The following is a 24,920-nucleotide window of genomic DNA, read 5'->3' as shown; positions in this document are numbered from 1 at the left end:
CAACACAGAGAACAATTCTATCACCCCAAATGTCTTTCGTTCCATTGTACACTCTCTGCTCCCAAGCCCCTGATAGGTTTTCTGTTCCTACAGATTTTTACATTTCCCAGAATGTCATGCCATACAAACGGAAACATAGAATGTATTGGTCTGAGACTTTAGAAAGGTCATATATTTAAACAAATATTATGGGCTGACTCTTTTTTTAAAAAAAAAGATTTAGTTTTTATGTATTTGAGAGGTAGAGACAGGGAGAAAGAGAGGGTTCATCCACTGGTTTACTCCCGAAATGTGCACAGCAGGCCCGGGCTAGGAGCTCGGAATCCACTCCGAGTCTCCCATGCGGGTGGCAGGGACCCGGTGACTTGAGCCCTCCCAGGGTGCACATTAGCAAGAAGCTGGAATCAGGAGTGGAGCTGGGTATCAACCACGGGCACTCCAATGCGGGATGCCAGTGTCCTAAGCAGCATCTTAACCACCAGGCTAAACGCTGGCCCCTGACTGTTGCTTCATAACGCTTTGGTTTTCTGGCATTTATAATCTGATTTGAATGATACTATTCTGTGGGTCACGGTGCTTATTGTACTGCATGTGACTTATGAGAAAATCTAGATGTGGTGGGCCTCTCATCTTGTTCTTCAGGTGAGAGACAGAATAGCAGAGCCCTTTGTACAGATCAGTTGCAGCTTCCTAATTCTCTTCCCCCATGGTTAAAATTTTCCCCTCTGCACTTCTCCCACCTCTCCCACTCCCCTGGCCAAATCCTGTCTCTGATATTGCCCAGTTACCTAGAGGAGAGAGGTGGGGGCTTCAGTGCTGCTGGACCAGGGAGCTTCTGCCTTGAGCTCAGCAAGTTCCTTCTAGCCTCTCCTGCCATTCCCATCTTTCCTTTCCTTGAGAAGCAACAGAGAGATGATGAAGAAAAATGCTTGATTCTATGGGCTGCCAGACTGCCAAGATGCCCCCCCCCCCAAAATATGGGATCAGTAAACTCTCCCTAAAGGAGAACAGAGCGGGAAGAGGAGGGAAGGCACAGGCAGAGCTTCCACACAGTGGGAAATGAGCAGGAGCCAGGAGGTGACCTGCGCCCTGAGCGGGAAAGAGACCCACAGCTGCAGGAGATCACCCAACAGACGCAAGCAAAACGGGGGACTGAGAGCAAATCCCTTGTGTGCCAGGAAAATCGGCAAAGGGTGTATTTTTACCCAGTCCTAAAGTACCGCATGCTCCCTTGAGAAGTAATCCCTACTGAACAGTCTCTGTGTCTTTCCCCGCCTGTAGCATCACACAACAACCCTTTCCATACTAACCCTACTATTAGATCCGTGTCATCCACAATGAGAATAGTATCGTCTCCATTTAGGTGAAGGAAAAACAAACAAACAAAAAAACCTCTGAAGGTTTTCTTCCCCAACAGCCAGGTTCTCCAACCCTCTGTGAGGATGAGCAGCTCTCTGACCCAGATGTGCTATGAGGCTCAGAGCCCAAACCTGGAAAGAGACACACTCTCCTGTCCTGCGTGCATTGTCAACCTGGGGGAGGCTGCGAGGAAAAACACGCTTCTAAAAGGCAAACTCCAGTCCATATATTCGGCTTTTCCTTGAACGCTCTCGCGCTGCAGTCCACACAGTGGGATCTGCTGCCTCAGCGTGGGACTCCACTCCGTGTTTTCCAGCCTCCTTTCACCTGCTTTTCAGTAGATCAGGGTTTGATCCTGAGCGGTTGGCTAAAAGCAGCCAGCAGGAATTCCTGCTGCCGGTCCACAAAGGCTGGTCCAGAGGCTGCTGGAGTCTGCTGGGCAGTGAGAAATCCACCTGCACCACAAAGGCGGGAGGCACACCTGAGTGGGACTGGCAGGACGGACCAGGCAAGTATCGCAAGCTGGTGGGCTCCTACTTTGAGGTGCTGTCTCCACTGCGGGGTGTGCGGCTCCAGTCTGCGGGAGGGAGAGGCAGAGAGAGAGGTGTGACACTGGATTTACCGCCTCTGCCAGCAATGCTTTTGGTAAAGGGAATTCTCTCTCTCTTGATCTTGTCTCTGCAAGGTCAGGTGCTCTTTGGGGAGCAAATCACTTAGATGGTTTAGGTTTGCTGCATTAGAAGCATGACCAGTGCTACCCTGCAAGGAGCAAGTAAAAGATAATCTGATAGAGTATTGCCACACGCAGTGTGCGGGGTGGGATGCATGTGTGTGTGTGTGTGTGTGTGTGTGTGTGTGGCGGAGCTGATTTATTTGGCGTGAACTGTTAAACGTGTGAGGACTATTTAAAGAGGGGGGCTTCTTTTTACATTTAGAACAGAGGAGCTTGTTATAACAGGGATACTAATATATAATAATACTACAAGGCAACGCTTTCTGTAAGCACACACGCACTTCCCAGGCTGATCACCAAAGGGGAGCCTGCTTTCCACGCGCTTGCAAAATAAATCAGAACCGAAGCAAAGTGAACTGAGCGATGTCTGGAAGGAAGACAGCATAGAGGCTCTCGATATTGGAATACTTAGATTAAATGTAAAGTAATAGGTTCTGTGTATTTAAAGTGTTAAACTGCCTGCTTGGGTTTTCCCTTCTGAAACTTCCCGTAGCATTCGGTTATCCCTGAAGAAGTCTGATTTGCACCCTCGTGGTTGGCAATCTTCAGAACTTTGCTGCACCTCCCCGGGAGGAAAGAGGCTCACTGGCACTCTGTAGAGAGTAGAATTGACTCTCGCCTTTTCTGTGCGTAATACCTGATCATCACCATTAGCACAGCCTTCCCAGTGGGTGTTTCTTCCCACTGCTCTATTGATTTGCATCATTAACAATTGATAGGGAGCTCTTGGTTTGATTAAGAAGCCAAAGAATGAAGAAATCATGGATTCCTTCTGTTTGTTTTCCAGGGACTTTTCCACCTGATCTAGCTGTGTGTAACAGGATGAGGGAGAATGGGAAAGAACCTGAAGTGTAATTACTGCTTCTCAGGCCCCTCTTTGCTTTTGCCGGAGCCAGAGAATTCTAAAATCCTTTGTAAGCTTACAGGCAAACTTTGAGCTCCTCTAGTTCACGTGCAGTTCCCTTCTTAAAATTAGAGCTCTAGACGGTTGTGGGACGGATCATTTCTCCTGAGCTCACTGGGCAAGTTCCGAGTGCTGGCTCACGGTAACAGCTGATCCAGGAATTCCGTGCACACATGACGTGCAGTTAGCCTTGATCCTGAAGAAATGCCATGGTGACCAATCAGGATCTGAATGAGCACAAAGCTCTTTCCTCGTGTTCTTTCCAATGCCGTGTGTTATAAGAGTAGCCCTTGTGAGACAATACCTACTCACTTGAAACGTTCAACTTGGAAGTCCACTGCATTTGATCTAGTCAGAAGAATTTCTTTCTCTTTAAATTGGTGTCTCAGCTGTACCACTAACTCCCAATCTGTAGTAGTGTATTTGAAAGGCTATCTTTTATGTGGAGCTGCTGGCTATTATAGAGATCCAGGGCTGCTGAAAATTAGAAAGAAAACTAAGAGTAACAACCATTTCTCAAAAGTCTACTGTTTGCCATTAACTATCCTAAGGGCTCTATCGCTATTGTCCCCATTAATTCTCACTGCATTCTGATATATCCTCACTTTACTGCCCAAGAGACTGTTTGGAAAGATGGGGTTCCTAGCCTAATGTTACCTTCTGAGTGGGGAGCAGAAGCCAGGTGCGTCTGCTCCTAAAGTCATGGTCTTTCTCTACTAGTCCATTGCTCCAGTCTCAGAATCCCAGGCTTCGGGGTTCAAGATTCAGTCGGAATAAGTGAATGTGGCCTTAGTAGTCTCTTGCTAGTGAATTGCGCTGGAGTTCTATGAAACCTGTAGACATTGTCAATAAAGCCTGACTCCCCAAAAACCTTAATCCACATGTGGCAGGGTCTCTAATTTAATGATTGAATGGGTGGAAAGAAGGAAGAGGAGAGTCCCCAGGAGCCGCCTAGAAGAGGGGCTGTCTTCCTTCCAGAGGCCTGATACTGAACCGAGAGAGAGCAGGGGGTTGACTGAGCAGAGGCTGAGCCAGTGCATCTAAACGGGAAGAGTGTTTTATGTTTTTAATTTCTTCTCCTTGTTGCAAGCAGCCTAGCCTGGAGCTGTTCCTGTGGGGAGAGGCTGGGTCCCCCATGGAGAGGCTTTCCAAGGGCCCTCGCCCGGCTTGGAGCACTGGTTCATTCAACATATCTTCAGAGCTGACTACAATTCCTTCAGTGGGACACTCTTGTCCTCAGTAAACCAGAAATGACAGCCGTTCTCATTTCCAGAGTCCACATCCCTGATAACTAGCCTCTAATTTCTTTCTTTATAACCCAAGGGATTGACTACAGAGTGAGAGGTTGGTCTGGAGACCAACACATCTCAATTGTTTAAATTCCTGAAACGTACTGCTTTGTGTTTGTGATGTTCCCAGTAACGCGCCATCTGAGCACTTCTTGTTAACGTCTGGCTGTGTAATTTTGGGGATTCAGGGAACCGTCTCCATTATCATCCTCCTTCCTTCTAAAATCTTGCCCCATATCTGCACAGACAGGCACGAGATTTCAATGATTATCCTGCTTTTACAAATACTTGTAGCCAAAGCACTTTTTACCCTGCTAACCCAGTTCTCATCTTTTACTGTTTGGATTGCTGAGCCTTTGGACAGGGACTAACCCAGAAACCCGGAGCTCACCACTGACCTTAACTGTAGCCACACTAGACAGCGTCTGATAAATAAAGGAGGAAGGTGATCAGTGTTATGCAATGGCGGGGGGGGGGGGGGTGTTTTAACACTTCAAGGGAGCACTTTAGAAGCAAAAAACTGTTTCAATCAAAATGCTAGACTGAAGCTTCAGCAAGGCAAATCCATCTCTTTTTTGTTTTTTAATTTATTTGACAGAGAGTAACAGACACAGAGAGAGAGAGAGAGAAAGGTCTTCCTTCTCTTGGTTCACTCCCCAAATAGCTGCTAAGGCCTGCGCTGCCAGGAGCCACGCTCTTCCTCCTGGTCTCCCATGGGGTGCAGGGCCCAAGCACTTGGGCCATCCTGCACTGCCCTCCCGGGCCACAGCAGAGAGCAGGACTGGAAGACGAGCAACTGCAAATAGAACCCGGCACCCATATGGGATGCGGATGCCGCAGGCGGAGGATTAACCAAGTGAGCCACGGCACCGGCTCTTTACAATGGACAAACACGGAAGTGTTCTCCAGCATACAGAGCAGAATTCCGCCTGGAAATGGCGAGGCTGGCAGTGCCTCTAGGCTCCAGTCCCACCCACCCTCATCTCCAGTTAACTCACCACCAATCGAAAGACATTCTCTCTTACAGTGGGAGGTGACGTAAGGCTCACAACAAGGAACCCTGTGTGTCCATCAGTGCTTAGAGACCTGGTTCTCTGCTGTACTCACTGGGCATGGGGCACCTGCCTGCATCACAGCACTACTCGTTCTGCATTTCCAGATCTGGTGGAGCAGTTCACTTATCAGCGTCAAGTCTGGCCGTCTTCACACTGAGACGGGTCGTAGTCTCCTGCCCATCCTCTCCCTCATCCACCTCCCTTTCTTCTACTTGAGGACTTCCTAGCCCACAGTAGTTGCTCTGTAACTCAGTAAATAAGTCTAAGAACTGATTTCTCCAGGCTCAGATAAATCACACCTCAGAATGCTAAAAGTGCTTGTGGAAAAGATCAATCAGTAATTGTGGGAGGGAAGCTTTGCAAATCCAGAGGGCTGCTGAGAAGTGAAGACACAGAAATGCCAACTTTCAAAAGTGTGTTTTTTAGCTGTAGTTTCCCAAAAAGCAAAGACAGGTAAAACGATAACTGGCAAAATTCTGGAATGCATCACTAAATGGGTGCTATGTGAGGACTTAAGAGAGGGATCGTGTGATTTGTACAAGCCAGCGTGCATTCCCCAGAATGGAGCCGTCCCGAGTGAGCCATAGTTCTGTTTTATACGTAGGTTCTAAGCTCAGTGAAACGGGGAATACTCGAGACTGGAGATTCATAGCTCAGTGGCATGCTCTGATCAGTCTCTGTTGTGGTTTCTACGCCAGCAGCTGCACGTCCTTGGCTACAGCACATTGATCTTAACTGGGCTATAGCCGATTGATCACAACCTAATTATGCCCCCAGGAGTGCCTTGGGTGAGAGAACTGTCCCAGGACAAATGCTACAAAGCCTCGTCAAATGGTGTCTAGCATTTCTTAGTTTTAGCATAGCCCTTGACACAATCTGCCATGGTGTATTTTTTCACTTAACAAATATACTTATTTAAGTGTGTATTCTGTGCCAAGCATTGCTATTAAGCGTTTAATCAGTGCTTCTGGCTCCGAAGCAAATTTCAAATTAGCTGATGGTGAGAAGAGCAAAGCTAAGTCAATAATTGATTACCCGAAATTCTCTTTGAAACAGCAGGAAGTTGATTGGTGGATTAATCCATGTGTGTCCGGGTCTCCGGGGGCCACCTTGCCTGGTCCCCTGCTCTCTCTGGTGAGCTCAGAAAGTCCTCCTCGGACCACCTTCTCTATACAAGCAGGTGCCCCGTCGCTTTCTGCTCCCTTATGCTTCCTTTTCCTTACTGTACTTTCATTCTTCGCTGTTACCGTGTTCATGTAGTTCTCGTGTCATGACCTGTTGTCTCTGCCTGCCTTAGAGTGATGTGAATGAAGAGCAGCATTTCACAGGGCTGGGTCTTTTGTTCTTGCTGTTCAACATGTTTATCAGTGACAACTGTCGCCATTCCTGGAAATCAAATTTCCAGATGATGGAAAGCACCCCCGGGACAGCTGACATCGTGAATGAGGGAATAAAAATGCACCATAAGCATATGTGGAACAACCTTGATCATTGGAAAAGTATAATTAAATGGAAGTTATCGTTATTTTAAGTGGGTATAAATCCATGTCAACGCCAGTAAAATGGAATTATCAAGGCTAGAATAAGCTCATGCGTGTAGGTTCAGAGACTCAATTACACGGTGGAAGATGAAGGAGTCTTGAGAGGGCAGCACCGTGCATGTAGAGATTCAGCCAGGAGAAGGTGGCTGTGCTGAGTGCTCAGCCCGGGTGCTGAGCAGGGCATCCCCACCCGTGAGGGTGTCACGGTGTGAGGTGGACACGGGCGAATCACCAGGTGGCCGGCCGAGGGGCACATTCAGAACTGCAGCGGGAATTTGGGGTGTCTAGCCTGAATGCAAGAGGTCTTGGCCAGGTGGGGGGAACTGTCCGTCACTCTCTGGGGTGCTCACATGGAAGAGAGGAGCTGGTTGTGTGCATGGGGGTGGTTGTGTGCTAAGTTAGAACCACGTGGTCCTACGGGCAGATGTCCATTCAGGGTAAAGAGGATGATGGGGGCCCATAGTGGAAACCTGGGAATCTGCAGCCTCTGGGCAAGGCTGGAGTTCATGGTCACTAGAGATGCTCAGAGAGGCTTGACACCACTGGGGTCAGCAGGGATCAGCTGGACAAGAGAGCCTGGCTTTCGGGTGGCGGCTGAGCCAGGAGGTCTCTGTTGTTCCAACCCTGATATCTTCTGAAGGTTGGTATTTTCACTCTGTCTGGACTGATTCTCTTTGTAGTAGTCTGACACTTGACTGAAATGGTACTTAGCACACTCAGCAACCCCTGGAGGAAAGAGCTTTGAGATCTGCGGGGCTTGGGCGTCTCTGTGACTGCTGTTCCTTAAGTAATTCCCTCCCAGCTCTCCGCTGGGTGTTCTTCCCGTTCTCTGTCAACCAGCCCTTTCAGTAATCCAGAGTTTGACAGCTTTGGTCCTTGGACAGCCCTCTGAACGCCATTATCACACTCTGCGTTGTGAATGGGAGTATATGCAGCGACTCTTTGGCCTTTTGCAGTCATGTGCATGAGCCTGAGCCCTCCCCAGAGGGCCTGGGTAGCACCTGGACTCCGGCTGACAAGCCAATGTATTTTAACGTGAAAAACTGAAAGAGTGCTGAAGACTGCAACTTGCATAGGCTTTTTATCAGGAATGCCCTCTTTCTCTTTTACACACTTCTATAGCATTTTAACTTTTTCAGAATATGTGGGTTAGGTTCTATTTTTTTACGTGAAATGTAAGAAAATTATGATTAGTCCTAGCCCATATATTTGTGACGAATATTACATTTTCTTAATTAAGAAAGTCTTATTCCCAGGGGAAAATTGTCTATGCACACAAGGACCCAGTGACACCAGATTTCCACTGTTAATTTACAGTTTTCAAGTTTCACAGAAACAAGGGCAAACCCAGTAGTGCTTCACCCACTGTGCCTCCCATACATGACAAACAGAAAAGCCCGTCATCCCAGACACAGTAATAGACACCTGCCTCAGTGAAGCTTCCAGTAGAAAATCAATAACAAGACCTCAACTGCAGACTAACCTTGAAATACGGTAAAAGCACATTTGGCTACGCAACAAGGATTGACACCCAATCCATTGCCTTCCTCCTCCCCAGCATTTGCACAGCACTTAGGTGCTACCTAAACAACTATCTATTTTTTTAGAGATTGATTTATTTATTTGAAAGGCAGAGTTACATACAGAGAGAGGGAGAGACAGAGAGAAAGGTCTTCCATCTGCTGGTTCACTCCCCAAATGGCCACAACAGCCAGAGCTGGACCAAGCTGAAGCCAAGAACCAGGTGTTTCTTTCCAGTCTGCCATGCAGGTGCAGGGGCCCAAGCACTTGGGCCATCTTCTGCTGCTTTCCCAGGCCATCAGCAGGGAGCTGGATTGGAAGTGGAACAGCTGGGACTCGAACCAGCGCCCATATTGGATGCCAATATTGCAGGTGGATGCTTAACCTACTATGCCACATCGCTGACCTCAACAAGTATCTATTTGAAAACCATGAAATTGTTACTATTTTTTACTGAAGTGATAAGTCATTTGATTGTTGGGATGTTGAGTGACACTAAGGAAATAAATTAGGTTTTTCCGGGTCAAAATTTAATTACCTAGGGTACTGTAGTGAATATAGACTTGAATAATTATAGTCTCCTAAAAACATCTATTAGGAGACAGAACACCCTATCTGTGGTGAAGAACACCCTATCAGTGGAGAAGTGAGAGATGTTCACGTATCAGAACAGAGAGAAGCAGGGGAAGCAGTAAACAGAATGGGGAGCAGGCGTGTTCATGGTAGTTGGTAGCTACTAAGCAGCCCGGCCAGATTCCCTCAAGAAAGCCAGGAGCACTGAAGCTGAATTGAATCTTCACAGCTCTGGCATTTGACTGAGATAATACCTAGCACACTCAGAAACCCCTGGATGAAAGAGCTACTTGCTGCAAACATTATGAAGCTGTCGTCAAGTCACACAGCACCCCTAACTTCTTCTTTTCTGCGTTACCTGGTGCATTGGTCTCTGGCTGAATTTCAGAGAATCTCTCTTGTGCTTCCTTGCAAAACTCTCTGGCTGATTGTATCTTAAAGTATTTCCTTCTAGCTACTCATTCACTTTCCTCCTGGAGCACTTGAAGTCTAAGACTGCCTCTGCCCTTGCAGAGAGATCAGACAAGAAAGAGCTCTGCTCCCATGTTCATTCCAGACCCCTTTTTTTTTCCTCTTCAATGAAGAAATATTGAAAGTCCCGGTGCTAAGAAGCTGACTGGTGAGAGGAAAGAGAATAAATACATTAATGATGAAAATCATTGACAGATGCCATGAGAAAAATAAAAACAGCGGGATGATAGTGATCGGGGAGGAGGTGAGATCTGAAAGGACCCAGAGGAGCCAGATGCAAGGGAGGATCTTCGGGTATTGGTAACAGCAGAAGGAAAGACAGAAGGAAATCTGATGTGGCTGCATATGGTGCGTGAGGAGGAGAGAAGCAGGAGCTGAGGTCAGGAGGAGGAGGCAGTGGTCTGGTGCTAGCTGGCCTTGTGGGCCATGCCGTGCCAAATAGTTGGAATTGTATTGTGAGTTGAATCAGAAGTCACAGAAGCATTATTACAATCATATTGGCCACTAGGTAGATAATGGGTGGTGGGGAAAACATAAGTGGAGGGATTGAGGATGTATTTTGGAAATATAGCTAATAGTACCTGCTGATGGATTGGATATAGGGAATGGAGAAAAGAGAGGCACAAATTCTCCATTTATATGTCAAAACAGAGGCTCCAAGAGATTAAGGAACTTTTGTTTAAGGCAACCAAGCTGTACACGGCACAGCTAGGACTCTAATCCGGCTTTCTAATCTAAAACAACAGCCCTTCTCATTCTTGCAGAGTGGCGTGAGATCTGCATAGAGAAAGGATCAATAAGAATTAAGTCCTATGATGCAGTGCTTTTGATTTGAGGCTGTGTATGGTAGACAATGTGTAACATTCATTCAACCAGTTGGTCAACTTACGGTTACTTGCCTTAAGTCATTGTACTCAGCGGAATCAATATGCTGTCTCTGACACTAGGCGTCTGTGACCACAAAGTGTACTTCAGCTAACTTCCTTTCAGAGGTAGTCTTGTTTTCAGAACCAACGTTTCCTCATCCCAGCATAAATTATTAGAGGGATACCAGAGAACAGAACAAATCTGTCATTGCTGGTCACGTTCCACAACTTTATTTAATTGGCCTTGATAGATAGGCTATTCTTTAACTCTTTGTGAGCCATGAACTCTACAAATTTAGTTTTATGTTCTCCAGCTGATTTACTAAGTAATGCGGAAGAGTCCTTCACCTCTAAACTGTGAGCTGTCCCCAGCCCTTTTATACAAGATCAAAGAAATAATTTTTTTGTTTATTTGCATGCTTTTCAAAAATACAACTTTAGGAACATAATAATTCTTCCCACTGCACCCGCCTTCCCACTCACACCCCCACCCCTCTTCCTCTTCCCTCTCCTGTTCTCAGTCTCGTTTTTTACTAAGATCTATTTTCATTTAGCTTTATGCACAAAAGATTAACTCTATTCTAAGAGTTCAACACTTTATATGAGGAACAAAAAGAAAATTAGAGAAAAAACATAAAAACAAAAACAAAAACAGTTCCTCAACAGTCCAGAAAAGGACTGTTCAAATTCATTGCATCTCGAAGGTAATTTGGCATTTTTTTTGCAATTTAATTATCTTTAAAGAAAAACCTAAGAATGACACATCTTTTTGTGGGCACTTAGACATAACTGTAACTTATGAGACACTAAAATGAAGTAATTCTTTGGAAACAAGTTTTACTATTAAGTCTCATAATACAACTCTTTGAGGAGAGAGGTCCTGTGTGGGAAATTAGAGCACAGTGACCTCTGTTGTTTATTTAACAAGTAACACTATTATGTATGACATCAATGATCACCCGAGGCTTTTGACATGAGCTGCCTAGGCTATGAAAGACTTTGGATTCACAAACTCCTTCAGTATTTCAACAAGGCCATAAGCAAAGTAGAAGTTTTCTCCTCCATTCAGAGGAAAATACATCCTTCTTTGGTGGCCACTTCTTTTCACTGGAGTCTCACCCACAGAGGTCATTCATGTAGAGCATTGTTTGCCACAGTGCATTGGCTTTTCATGCCTGAAATGCTCCCCTGGGCTTTTCAATCAAACCAGAATGCCTTAAGGGTTGACTCTGAGGTCAGAGTGCTACTTAAGGTAATGGTCATTCTATGATTATCTGTATGGACTGCTTCCCACATTTGGAGAATTCAGTCCTTTTTAATTCTATTATTACCAAACACATAGTCCTATTTATATGATCACTTTAACACTTGATCATATCTATATGATCACTTTAACATTTGATTCTATCCATAGGATCTCTATAATACTTAAAATGCTATCTTTACAAGCCAGCTTGAGGAGGGTTGGGGGATCCCATGGCAAGTTTTTAAGCTATACCCTTAGAAGTAAGTCTGTAGAAATGTATGCAGAAATATACTGCTTTATGATTACAAACTTCATACATTTCACAATTACAACTTTAGGATCATGGTGATTCTTCCCTCCATTCCCACCCTCCCACCTGCACTCCCAGCCCACTTCCTCTATCCTCTCTTATTTTCTTATTTTTAGCTAAGATCTATTTTCAATTAACTTTATACACATATGGTTAATTCTATGTTAAGTAAAGAGTTCAATGATTAATATGAAAGAAAAAGATGAATAAGATAATTTTTTCCTTCCATTTCTTTTATTTTTTTAATTTTAAAAAAATGGTCCTCAGCAGTTAACGCAAGGACTGTTCGAAGTCGTTGCTTCTCAAATTATCAATTTCACTTCTACAGGTTGCCTCTGGGGTGTGCTATTAGTTATCACAGTTCAGGGAGAACATACTGTATTTATCTCTTTGGGACTGGCTTATATCACTAAGAATGGTGTTTTCTAGATTCATCCATTTTGTTGTAAATGATTGGATTTTATTTTAACTGCTGTGTAATATTCCATGGTGTACATATTCCATAATCTTTATCTAGTCTTCAGCTGACAGGCATTTGGGTTGATTCCTATGTCTTAGCTATTGTGAATTGAGCTGTGATAAATATGGAGGTACAGGTAACTCTTTCATATGCTGATTTTATTTCCCTAGGGTCAATTCCCAGGAGTGGGATGGCTGGGTCATATGGTAGGTCTACATTCAGATTCCTGAGATAACTCCATGTTGTCTTCCATAGTGGCTTTACCAGCTTACATTCCCACCAACAGTGAAGAAGGGTACCTTTTTCCTCACATCCTCACCAGTATTTGTTTTTATTGATTTCTGTATGAAAACCATTCTAACAGGGGTGAGATGAAATGTCATTGTGGTTTTGATTTCCATTTCCCTGACAGCTAGTGATCCTGAGCATTTTTTCATGTGTCTGTTAGATATTTGGATTTCCTCTTTTGAGGAAATTTTAAGTCCTTTGCCCATTACTTGACTGAGTTGTTTGTTTTGTTGTTGTGGAGTTTCTTGGTCTCTTTATATATTCTGGTTATTAATCCTTTATCAGTTGCATAGTTTGCAAATATTTTCTCTAATTCTGTGAGATGTCTCTTCACTTTCCTGAGTGTTTCTTTTGCAGTGCAGAAGTTTTTCAATTTGGTATAATCCCATTTGTCGATTTTTGCTTTTATTGCCTGTGCCTCTGGGGTCTGTTCCAAGAACTCTTTGTCTATGCCAATGTCTTGTAGGGTTTCCCAAGGTTCTCTAATAATTTGATGGTACTGGGTCATAGATTTAAGTCTTTATTCCATTTTGAGTGGATTTCAGTGAAAGGTGTAAGGTAGGGGTCTCACCTCAAGTTTCTGCATGTGGAGATCCTGTTTTCCCAGCACCATTTGCTGAAGAGGCTGTCCTTGCTCCAGGGATTGATTTTAGCTCCTTTGTCAACTGTAAGTTGGTTGTAGATCCTTGAGTTGATTTCTGCCATATGTATTCTGTTCCTTTGGTCTATCCATCTGTTTTTGTACCAGTACCAAACTGTTTTGATTTTAACTGCCCTGTAGTATGTCTTAAAATCTAATATTGTGATGCTTCTACTTGTTTGTAATGTATAAGACTCCACTAGCTATTCAGGGTACCTGTGTTTCTATATTAATTTTAGCATTGTTTTTTCTATATCTGAAAAGAATGTCTTTGGTATTTTGATTGGTATTGCATTAAATCTGTAAATTACTTTTGGTACTATGGACATTTTGATGATATTGATTCTTCTAATCCATGAACATGGAAGTTTTTTTCCATTTTTTAATCTTCTATTTCCTTCTTTAATGTTTTGTAATTGTCATCTTAGAGATCTTTGACATCATTGGTTAAATTTATTCCAAGGGATTTGATTTTTTTGTAGCTATTGTGAATGGGATTGATCTCAGAAGTTATTTTAGGCCATGGCATTGTCTGGTTATACAAAGGCTGTTGATTTTTGTGTATATTGACTTTACATCCTGCTACTTTTCCAAACTCTGCTTGACTTCTAATAGTCTCTTAGTGGAGTCTTTTGGATCCCCTATATATACAATCATGTCATCTGCAAATGAGGATAGTTTGACTTCCTCCTTTCCAATTTTTATCCCTTTGATTTCTTTTTCTTGCCTAGCAGCTCTGGATAAACTTCCAGGACTATATTGAATAGCAGTGGTGAGAGTGGGCATCCTTGTCTGGTTCCAGATCTCAGTAGGAACACTTCCAACTTCCCCCTGTTCAATAGGATGCTGGCCATAGATTTTTCAAAAATTTCCTTGATTTTTTTGAGAAATGTTCCTTCTATTCCCAATTTGCTTAGAGTTTTCATCATGAAAGGGTGTTGTACTTTGTCAAATGTGTTTACTGCATATATTGAGATAATCATATGGTTTTAGTTCTTCAAGTTGTTGATGTGATGTATCACATTGACTTATTTGCAAATGTTGAACCATCCCCGCATACCAAAGATAATTCCCACTTCGTCCTGGTGAATGATCTTTCTGATGTGTTGTTGGATTCAACAGGCTAGTATTTTGTTGAGGATTTTTCCATCTACATTCATCAGGGAAATTGGTCTGTAGTTCTCTTTCTCTGGTGCATCTTTTTCAGCTTTAGGTATTCAGGTGATGCAGGTTTCATAGAAGGAGTTTTGGAGGATTCCATCACTTTCAACTTTTTTGAATAGCTTGAGAAGAATTGGAGTTAGTTCTTCTTTAAATATATGGTAGAATTCAGCAATGAAGCCATCTGGTCCATGAATTTGTTGGGAAACTTTTTATTACTGATTTGATTTCTGTCTTGGTTTTTGGTCTGTTTGTATGTCTTAATGGCTCATTGTAGGTTGTATGTTTCCAGGAATCTATCCATTTCTTCTAGGTTTCTCGTTTTATAGACATACAGCTCTTTGTAGTAATTTCTTATGATTTTTTTATTTCTATGGAGTCTGTTGTTACATTTCCTTTTTCATCTCTAATTTTATTAATTTGGGTGTTATCCTCCCTTTTTCTGATTTGTTGGGCCAATAGTGTGTTAGTTATGTTTATTTTTTCAGGAAACCAGCTCTTTGTTTTCCTGATCTTTTGTATTGTTTTTTGGATTCAATTTTGTTGATATCTTCTCTAATTTTAATCAATTCATTTCTCCTCCTAGTTTTTGGTTTGGTTTGCTGTTGTTTTTGTAGGTCCTTGAGATACATTAATAGCTCATTTATTTGGTGCCTTTCTAATTTCTTGATGTATGCAACGATAGCTATAAATTTTCCTCTTAACACTGCCTTTGCTGTATCCCATAAGTTTTGATATATTTTACTGTCATATTAATTAGTTTCCAGAAATTTTTTTTTATTTCTTCAGTGACCCAGTGTTTGTTCGGGAGCATGTTGTTCAGTCTCCATGTGTTTGCATTTATTCTGGAGATTCCTGAGTTGTTGGTTATCAACTTCATTCCATTGTGGTCTGAGAAGATGCATGGTATGATTTTGATTTTTTTGAATTTGCTGAAACTTGCTTTATGGCCTAGCATGTATTCAATCCTAGAGAAAGTTCTGTGCACAGGTGAGAGGAATGTGTGTTCAGAAACTATAGGATGGAAAGTTCTATAGATACCTGTTAAGTCCATTTGGTCTATAGTGTTGATTAACTCTGTTTCCTTGCTAATTTTCTGTCTGATTGATCTGTCCATTGTTGAAAGTGGGGTATTGAAGTCTCCCATTGCTACTATATTTGAATCTATGTTTCCCTTTAGATTCCTTAACATTTCTTTTAAATAGTCAGATGCCATGTAATTTGGTGTATATACGTTTATAATAGTTACATTTTCCTGTTAAATTGATCCCTTTAATCATTATATAGTGCCCTTCTTTGTCTCTTTTGACAGTTTTTGTGTTAAAGTCTCTTCTGTCTGATATTAGGATGCCTATACCATCTCTTTTATAGTTTGTGTTAGCATGGAATATCTTTTTCCATCCTTTCACTTTCTGTCTGTATCATTTTTGGTGGCAGGTGTTTCTTGTAGGTAGCAAATAGATGGGTTTTCTTTTTTAATCCATTCAGCCAGTCTTTGTCTTTAAACTGGAGCATTAAGGCCATTTACATTCAAGGTGACTATTAATAAGTAATGAATTGCTCTGCTTTTTTTCCTTCTATGTTCCTATTTTTTACTTTGGTTTTCCTTTGTACTTTTACTGGGAATTTTTCTGCTTTCACCTCCTTTTGTAGTGATGACCTTGTTTCTGTGTTTCTGTTTGTAGCATATCCTTAAGCATCTTTTGTAAGGCTGCTAGGTGGTGACAAATCCTTTTGGTTTCTATTTGTTATGGAAGGATTTTATTTCACCTTCATTTATAAATGAGATCTTTGCATGGTACAGATTCTGGGTTTACATTTTTTCTTAAGACTTGCAATATATCTTGCCATTCTCTCCTAACATATAGGGCTTCTGAGGAAAAGTCCACTGTGAGTCTAATTGGAATTCCCCTGAAAATGATGTCATTTCTCTTATGCACTTTTCAGATTTCCTTATGTTTTACTGTGGAGAGTTTTACTACAATGTGTTGAGGTGAAGATCTATTCTAGTCACGTCTATTGGGAGTTATATGTGCTTCCTGTACTAGGACGTCCCTTTCTTTCTCCAAATTAGGGAAGTTTTCTGTTATTTTACTGAAAAGGTTTCTAATCCTTTCTCTTTCCAAGCCTTCATAGTTTCCTAAGACCCGTATGTTGGGTCACTTTATAGTATCCTGTAGATCTCCAACCAAGTGTTTTTTAGTTCTCTGATTTATTCTTCTGTTTTTGGTCTGACTCTAAAATTTCCAGAAGTTTATCTTCTATCTTGGATATTCTTTATTCTGCCTCACCAATCCATTATTAAGACTTTCTTCTGCATTTAATTCTTCATTTCTAGTATTGTATTTTGATTTCTCTCTTTTTTAAAAGATTTATTTATTCATTTGAAAGAGTTATACAGGAGAGGAGAATTATAAGGAGAGGCAGAGAGAGAGAGAGAGAATGAATCTTCCATCTGCTGGTTCACTCCCCAGATGGCCACAATGGCTGGAGCTGCATCAATCTGAAGCCCAGAGCCAGGAGCTACTTCCGGGTCTCCCACATGGGCACAGGGGCTCAAGGACTTGGGCCATCTTCTACTGCTTTCCCAGGCCATAGCAGAGAGCTGAATTTGAAGTGGAGCAGCTGGGACATGAACTGGTGCCCATGTGAGATACTGGCACTGCAGGTGGCATCTTTACCTGCTACACCACAGCAATGACCCCATGATTTCCCTTTAAGATCTTAATTTCATGGGAAAAATTTTCATTCATATCATGTATAGCTTTCTTTAGTTTGTAAATTTGCTTCTGATTGCTTCTAAGTAATCCAATGATTAATTTTTTAATTGTTTCCGGCATTTTTTTCCTCAATCTCTTCAACTTCTAATATTGAAATTTTGTAGTGTTCCTTGGGGGTGGGGGGATCATAGTGACTTCCTTATTCTTATTTCTTGAATATTTTCCTTTATTCTTTGGCATTTGTAGAATTTTTTCTGGTGGCTTTTGTCTTTGGTATCTGTCTCTGTGGCTTAGTGGGATGTCTACACTTTCAGTGAATACCAAGAGGTGTGTGCTGGGTGTGGCAAGGGTGCTCTGTTCAGTATTCCAGGGTTGGGCAAGTATTCAGGATAAGACCCCTGCTGGGCGCTGTAGCTCTCCTCTGAGATGATGGATGCCCTGGTGTTAGTTTCCAGTGTGCTCAGCACTCGTCCACTCTGCTTAATGAACTACACATTGATCTGTGGAGTCTTTAATGTGAGCACGATTCCCTCTGTTATGAGCTGTTGTAGGTAACTGAGGAGCTTAGAGAGTGTGGAGAAGCGCCCTGTGGTTGCCCAGGACCTAGCCACACTCTGTCTCCTCTTACACAGTCACTGTTTCCTCAGACTCAGCCTCCAAGGCTCTCTGGGTCATAGATTGTCAGTGGGGCCACTCTGCTCCACTAGCCAGTCCTGTCTGTAAGGAAACTCAGGTGTTCCCAGAGCCGCTGTCTGTGTATGGTCCTCCCAATCAGCTTAAATGTTGGTGAGGGAGTGGGTTTTATAACCTCTGGTTAGGTCTGTGCATAAAGTACCTGCCCACTGCAGCCCTACTCACTTCTCAATGGTGCTGTGAGGGTAGCAGAGTCCCACAGGTGGCACTTCTCCTCCTGTTGTGAGGCAACTGGTGCAGTGCAACTGCCATGCACAAGGAAGGAATTCTTCTGAATTGTTGTGGCCCTTTTGATTGGGTGGAGTGCAACCCCTGTTATTTATTGTTGGGCACATGCACAGGAGGTGGGGTGGCAGCTACCTGCCTGTGTCCAAAAAACAAACAACAACAAAAAATGTTGTGAGCCCGTGAACCCTCCCACCTGCTGGTTGCAGGTCTCTGCTGTAGCAGGGGAGGTGGGGAAGAGAGGGACACACAGTCTCTCTCAGTATTTTTTCTTCCTCTGCTGTCTTAGGGGTTCATGAGGAACTTTAAAAGCAGTTCCCCAAGCTCTCCCTCCTGCTGTATCAGCAGGGCTGTGGGACCATGGATTCCCCCTCTCACCTGGTTTGCCAGGCAGGTGTCTTCCTCCCTGGATCCAAGCTTCCATTGTTTTCTGTTGTTTGCTCCTTCTGCGTGGGTCTGGACCATTTCTATTGCATGTACTGGGTCTGCTGCTGGGGTTCTCCCAGAGTGCTATCCTGTGAGTGTACTTTCTCCCCTTTGTAAACATTCTTTTTGCCCCATGTAAGTCAGACTGTCCTGTTGCTATCTTGGAACTCCCAAGAACTAATATAATAAACTGGGAATACAGATCCCACTACTGTGGTTACATTTGTTCCTTCACTCCTTCAGTACTTACTGAGTTCCCAACACTCATACACACCAAGTATTATTCTAGGTATTGGAGAGTTACAACTGTGCAAGAGGCCAAGTTGCTACCTTCAGGGAGCTTCTGCCTTGCAGGTGAAACATGCATGACAAATGGACAAACAAGATGATCACAGATTTTTTTCCTTTTTGGATGATTCTCTTATTTATTTGAAAGGCAGAATTACAGAAAGGGAGAAGGAGAGAGACAGAGAGAGAGACCTTTCATCTACTGGTTCACTCCCCAAATGACCACAATCATCAGGGCTGTGCCAGGCCAAAGCCAGGAGCTTCATCCCATGTGATGGCAGAGACACACGCACTTGGGCCATCTTCTGCTTTCCCAGGCACATTAGTAGGCTGCTGGATAAGAAGTGGAGTAGCCAGGACTTGAATAAAATGTCTCTTCATCATCTTAGAGCCATAACTGGAATTTGCACATACCTTATCCATTCACATCCTGTCAGGCAGAACTTAGTTCATGACCACAGGTAGGTGCAGAGGAGGCTGGGACATATTGTCTTCATCTGCATGGTAATGTGCCCAGGTAAAAATTCTGTTACAAGTCAGAAGGGAAAGTAGATATTAAAGGGCAAATGGCATCCATGCCCTGGTTGTGTACAAGGGATAAAGAGATCGGTTTGTCTGCAACCTTGTGAACAAGAAACGAGTAAAAGGAGATCAAGTTGGATAAGTGTGTGAGAGACAGGTCATTTGGGGCCACTTAGACCACAGAAAGTTGTTTACATTTTATTCCAAGAGCAATTGGATGACACTGAAGGATTTTCAGCAGTGGAGTGGCATGGTCCAATCTGCCTTTCTGAAAGAACTCTCTCGATGCTATGTGGAGAATGAATGAGAGAAGTGCAAAAGTGGAAACAGGACAACATGTGGTGAGGGGCTACTGTTCTCCACAATCTGAATGAGCCAGGCAGACTCAGACACAGAGCACAGTGATACAGTCATAGAATCAGGGTATCAGTTAAAGAGACAAGGAGCAAAAACTCAGTGTTGCTATCCTTCTCTCTAAAAACATGGGGAAATTCATTGCACAAACAACTTAACTAGATGAGCATGTCCTTTGTAAAAGTTCAGTGAAATCAAACCTGGTTTTACTTGTGGGGACCCTTGGCTCCTTAAAAGGATAGAAAGCACCTGTCATGTTGGAGCCTCTGTGGGCTCTCAGATGGTAGTGCTGGAGGAACTGTGAGCTCATATAAATCCACCTGATTGTGCTTCAGTGTCCCATGGGTGGGACAAGTGGCTTGCCAAGGCCAAGTTGAAGCAGTTGCAGAGTAAGTACAGGAAGCCGGGCTTTTCTGCCCACATCCACGAAGGGTTATCTTTGATCTCCTACTTTGTCCTGAGTCACATACAGTCAGGCAAGGTTCTGGACCCTTTGCAAGCAACTGCCTCCTTTACCTCTCCCCAAAGGCATTTGCACTGTTTCTGAAGCCATTGCATCCATCTTCTCAACTACTGAGTGGGACTGGCCAGATCTCAAAGGTAGATGACGTGATTTTGAAGGATTGCATTTCAAATTGGCTGAAATGATTTGATGTTTGAAGAGGGGGTCCAAAGATGGTAACCTTAAGTTTGAATGCAAATGCTAATGAAAACCCTCAGCAGAGCTCTGAATGCTGAAGCCCTGGGAGCTTCACCAGAGAGAACCCCAGCCTTATTTGGGGGCCATTCTCACATTCTTCATGTAATTAATTCTTGGTTCCTCTGAGAATACCTGCTAAAGTGCTCTCTGCTCAGAATGCTTTGAAAACAATGGGAGAGAGGGAGCCAATGAAGATTTAATTATTACAAATACACTTTTACATAACCATGGATCCATATTTGATTGTGCAGAAGTATAGATTCTGGAATGACTCATTCCCTGCCAGAACCTGGAAATCAAGTATAGCACAGTGTCTTATTGTCTATAAAGGGATCTCAGAAGGGTTCCTAATTAAATAGAAACAAGCCCTAGTATAGCAAAAACTCATCTAAAAATCAGTGCTGTTTGACTGGATTTGAAGTGCAATGCTAGCTTGGTCTACTTGTTCTTATACAAATGATAGTATCATCACAAATCTCTAATAGAATTAGACTCTAATAGAGTCTTCCACCCTGAAATTGAAAGTATATCCTCATTTTCCGGAATGAATTTCACATGCACATGAACATGCATACACACATAGATATACAAAAAGGAAATTTGTACGAACATCAAATGTACTACATCTGGCAAAAACTGAGTAGACTAGACTTTTTAAATTTTTTTATTTTTCCACCTGAAGAAAACTTTTATTTAAGAACTACAGACTTCATGCATTTCATAAGTACAAGTTTAGGAATAGTGATTCTTCCCACCATATTCGCCCTCCCACCCACTGTCTCCCACCCCTCCACTTCCTCTCTCTCCCATTCCCTTTTCCATTCTCCACTAAGATCCATTTAGTATTAACTTTATACACAGCGGACCAACTCTATACTAAGTAAGAGTTAAACAATTTGCACGGTATAAAAAAAAAAAAACTGTTCCTCAACAGTTGAGACAAGGGATGTTCAAAATCATTGCATCTTGAAGTTGATTTCACTTTTTTTTAAGAACTTAATTAACTTTAACAAAGCAACCAAGAATGATACATCTTTTGGGAGCACTTAGGCATAGTTATAATACAACTCATGGAGGACAGAGGTCCTACATGAGAAGTTAGTGCACAGTGACTCTTGTTAATTTATTAATTAATATTCTTATGAATGACCTCAGTGATCACCCGAGGCTCTTGATATGAGATGCCTAGGCTATGGAAGCTTTCTGAGAAACAAACTCCATCAGTATTTAGACAAGGCCATAAGCAAAGTGGAAGTTCTCTCTTCCCTTCAGAGAAAAGTACCTCCTCCTTAGATGACCACTTCTTTCCATTTGGGTCTCACCCCCTGAGATCCTTCATGTAGGACATTTTTTGCTTCAGTGTCTTGGCTTTCCATGCCTGAAATGATCTCGGGGGCTTTTTAGCCAGACCAGAAATCCTTAAGGGCTGATTGATAGGTGAGAATGCTATTTAAAGTGATTGTCATTCTGTGAATCTGCTGTGAGGACTGCCTCCCATGTTGGCGCATTCACTCCTTTTTAATTCAATCTATCATTATTACCAGACTCCTAATCCTATCCATATTAAGATGGTATTTTTACCACCCACCTTAAGGGGATTTGGGGTCCCATGGCAAGTTTTTAAACTGTACCATTAGAAGTAAGTCCATAGGAATGTATGCAGAACTATACAGCTTTATAGTTACTAACTTCATAATACAACTTCAAGAACATGGTGATTCTTCCCACCATGGCCACCCAGACTCCCAACCCCTGTTCCTCCTAAGTCTCTTATTCCCACTCTTATTATTTACTGGTATCTATTTTTAATTGACTTTATACACGTTTAACTCTGTGTTAATTAAAAAGTACAACAAACAGTATTAAAAACTGTTCCTCAACAGTCAAGACAAGGGCTGTGCAAGTAATTGCTTTTGAAAGTGTCATTTTCACTTCTACAGATTGCCTTTTAGGTGTTCTGTTAGTTATCACAGGTCAGGGAGAACATGTGATATGTATCCCTTTGAGACTGGCTTCTTTCACTGAGTATGATGTTCTCCAGATTCATCTATTTTGTTGTAAATGACCAAATTTCATTTTTTTAGCACTGGGTAATATTCCATAGTGTGCAAATCCAATAATTTATCCAGTCTTCAGTTGACAAGCATTTGGTTTGATTACATGTCTTAGCTATTATGAATTGAGCTGCAATAAACATGGGGTTGCAGATAACTCTTTCATATGCTGATTTTATTTCCCTTGGGTCAATTCCCAGGAGTGGGATGGCTGGCTCATATGGTAGGTCTATATTCAGATTCCTGAGATAACTCCATGTTGTCTTCCATAGTGGTTTTATCAGTTTACATTCCCACCAACAATGGATTAGGGTTCCTTTTTCTCCACATCCTCACCAGCATTTACTGTTTGTTGATTTCTGTATGAAAGCCATTTTAACTGAGGTGAAGTGAAACCTCATTGGAGTTTTGACTTGCATTTCCCTAATGGCTACTGAGCCTGAACATTTTTTCATGTGTCTGTTAGATATTTGGATTTCCTCTTTTGAGGAAATTTTAAGTCCTTTTCCATTTCTTCCCAGGGTTGTTTGTTTTGTTGTTGTGGAGTTTCTTGGTTTCTATATATTCTGGTTATTAATCCTTTATCAGTTGCATAGTTTGCAAATATTTTCTCTAATTCTGTGAGATGTCTCTTCACTTTCCTGGGTGTTTCTTTTGCAGTGCAGAAGCTTTTCAATTTGGTATAATCTCATTTGTCAATTTTTGCTTTGATTGCCTGTGCCACAGGGGTCTGTTCCAAGAACTCTTTGTCTATACCAATGTCTTGTAGGGTTTCCCAAGGTTCTCTAATAATTTGATGGTACTGGGTCATAGATTTAAGTCTTTATTCCATTTTGAGTGGATTTCAGTGAAAGGTGTAAGGTAGGGGTCTCACCTCAAGCTTCTGCATGTGGAGATCCTGTTTTCCCAGCACCATTTGCTGAAGAGGCTGTCCTTGCTCCAGGGATTGATTCCTTTGTCAACAGTAAGTTGGTTGTAGATCCTTGAGTTGATTTCTGCCATATGTATTATGTTCCTTTGGTCTATCCATCTGTTTTTGTACCAGTACCAAGCTGTTTTGATTTTAACTGCCCTGTAGTATGTCTTAAAATCTAATATTGTGATGCCTCCAGCTTTGTTTTTATTGTATAAGATTGCATTAGCTATTCGTGGCCTCCTGTATTTCCATATAAATTTCAGCATCGTTTCTTCTGTATCTGAGAAGAATGTCTGATATTTTGATTCGTATTGCATTGAATCTGTAAATTGCTTTTTGTACTATGGACATTTCGATGATATTCTTCCAATCCATGAACATGGAAGATTTTTCCATATTTTTTATCTGTTTCTATTTCCTTCTTTAATGTTTGTAGTTGTCATCATAGAGATCTTTGACATCCTTGGTTAACTTTATTCCAAGGTATTTGATTTTTTTTTTTTTGTAGCTATTGTGAATGGGATTGATTAGAAGTTCTTTCTCAGTGATGGCAATGTCTGGGTATACAAAGGCTGTTGATTTCTGTGTATTGATTTTATATACTGTAATTTTACCAAACTCTTCTATGAGTTCCAATAGTCTCTTAGTGAAATCTTTTGAATCCCCTATATATACAATCATGTCATCTGCAAATAGGGATAATTTAACTCCCTCCTTCCCAACTTTGTATCCCTTTGATTTCGTTTTCTTGCCTAGAGGCTCTGGATAATCCTCCAGGACTATCTTGAATAGCAGTGGTGACAGTGGGCATCCTTGTCTGGTTCCGGATCTCAGTGGGAATGCTTCCAACTTTGCCCCATTCAATAAGATGCTGACCGTGGGTTTGTTGTAAATTACCTTAATTGTATTGAGGAATGTTCCTTCTATACCTAATTTGCCTAGAGTTTTCATCATGAAAGAGTATTATATTTTATCAAATGCTTTCTCTGAATCTATTGAGATAGTTTTTAATCATACAATTTTTGTTCTTCAGTTCTTCACTGTAATGTATCACATTGATTTGCAAATGTTGAACAACCCCTGCATACCAGGGATAAATCCCACTTCATCTGGGTGAAAGATCTTTCTGATGTGTTAAATTCAATTTTCTGGAATTTTGAGGATTTTTGCATCTATGTTCATCATGGAAATTGGTCTGTAGTTCTCTCTCAGTTGCATCTTTTTTTTTTTTTTTTTTTGGACAGGCAGAGTGGACAGTGAGAGAGAGAGACAGAGAGAAAGGTCTTCCTTTGCCATTGGTTCACCCTCCAATGGCCTGCGCTGCGGCCGGCGCACCGCGCTGATCCGATGGCAGGAGCCAGGAGCCAGGTGCTTTTCCTGGTCTCCCATGGGGTGCAGGGCCCAAGCACTTGGGCCATCCTCCACTGCACTCCCTGGCCACAGCACAGAGCTGGCCTGGAAGAGGGGCAACTGGGAGAGAATCCGGCGCCCCGACCGGGACTAGAACCCGGTGTGCCGGCGCCGCTAGGCGGAGGATTAGCCTAGTGAGCCGCGGCGCCGGCCCTCAGTTGCATCTTTTTAAGGTTTAGGAATTAAGGTAGTGCT

General features: G+C 42.5%; 1 protein-coding gene across 4 annotated transcripts in view; it reads left to right on the top strand.

The window, feature by feature from the left end:
• Positions 1–24,920, top strand: part of LOC149127615 (contactin-associated protein-like 2) — a 171,892-nt gene that overhangs the window by 88,540 nt on the left and 58,432 nt on the right. The window contains exon 1 of one of the 4 annotated variants that reach the window (XM_089329594.1): positions 1,678–1,867. The exons of the other annotated variants lie outside the window; for them this stretch is intronic. The gene's annotated coding sequence lies outside the window, so the exon portion shown is untranslated. Of the gene's footprint in view, positions 1–1,677; positions 1,868–24,920 lie in introns of those variants that run through there. 4 annotated transcript variants of the gene reach the window in all.

This window comes from Oryctolagus cuniculus, chromosome 3 (genome assembly GCF_051225735.1).
Source record: "Oryctolagus cuniculus isolate XC-2025 breed Fujian yellow rabbit chromosome 3, ASM5122573v1, whole genome shotgun sequence".
NCBI lineage: Eukaryota > Metazoa > Chordata > Mammalia > Lagomorpha > Leporidae > Oryctolagus > Oryctolagus cuniculus.
The sequence above is the reverse complement of the archived record's forward strand: the minus strand, read 5'-3'. Positions and strand labels throughout refer to the sequence as shown.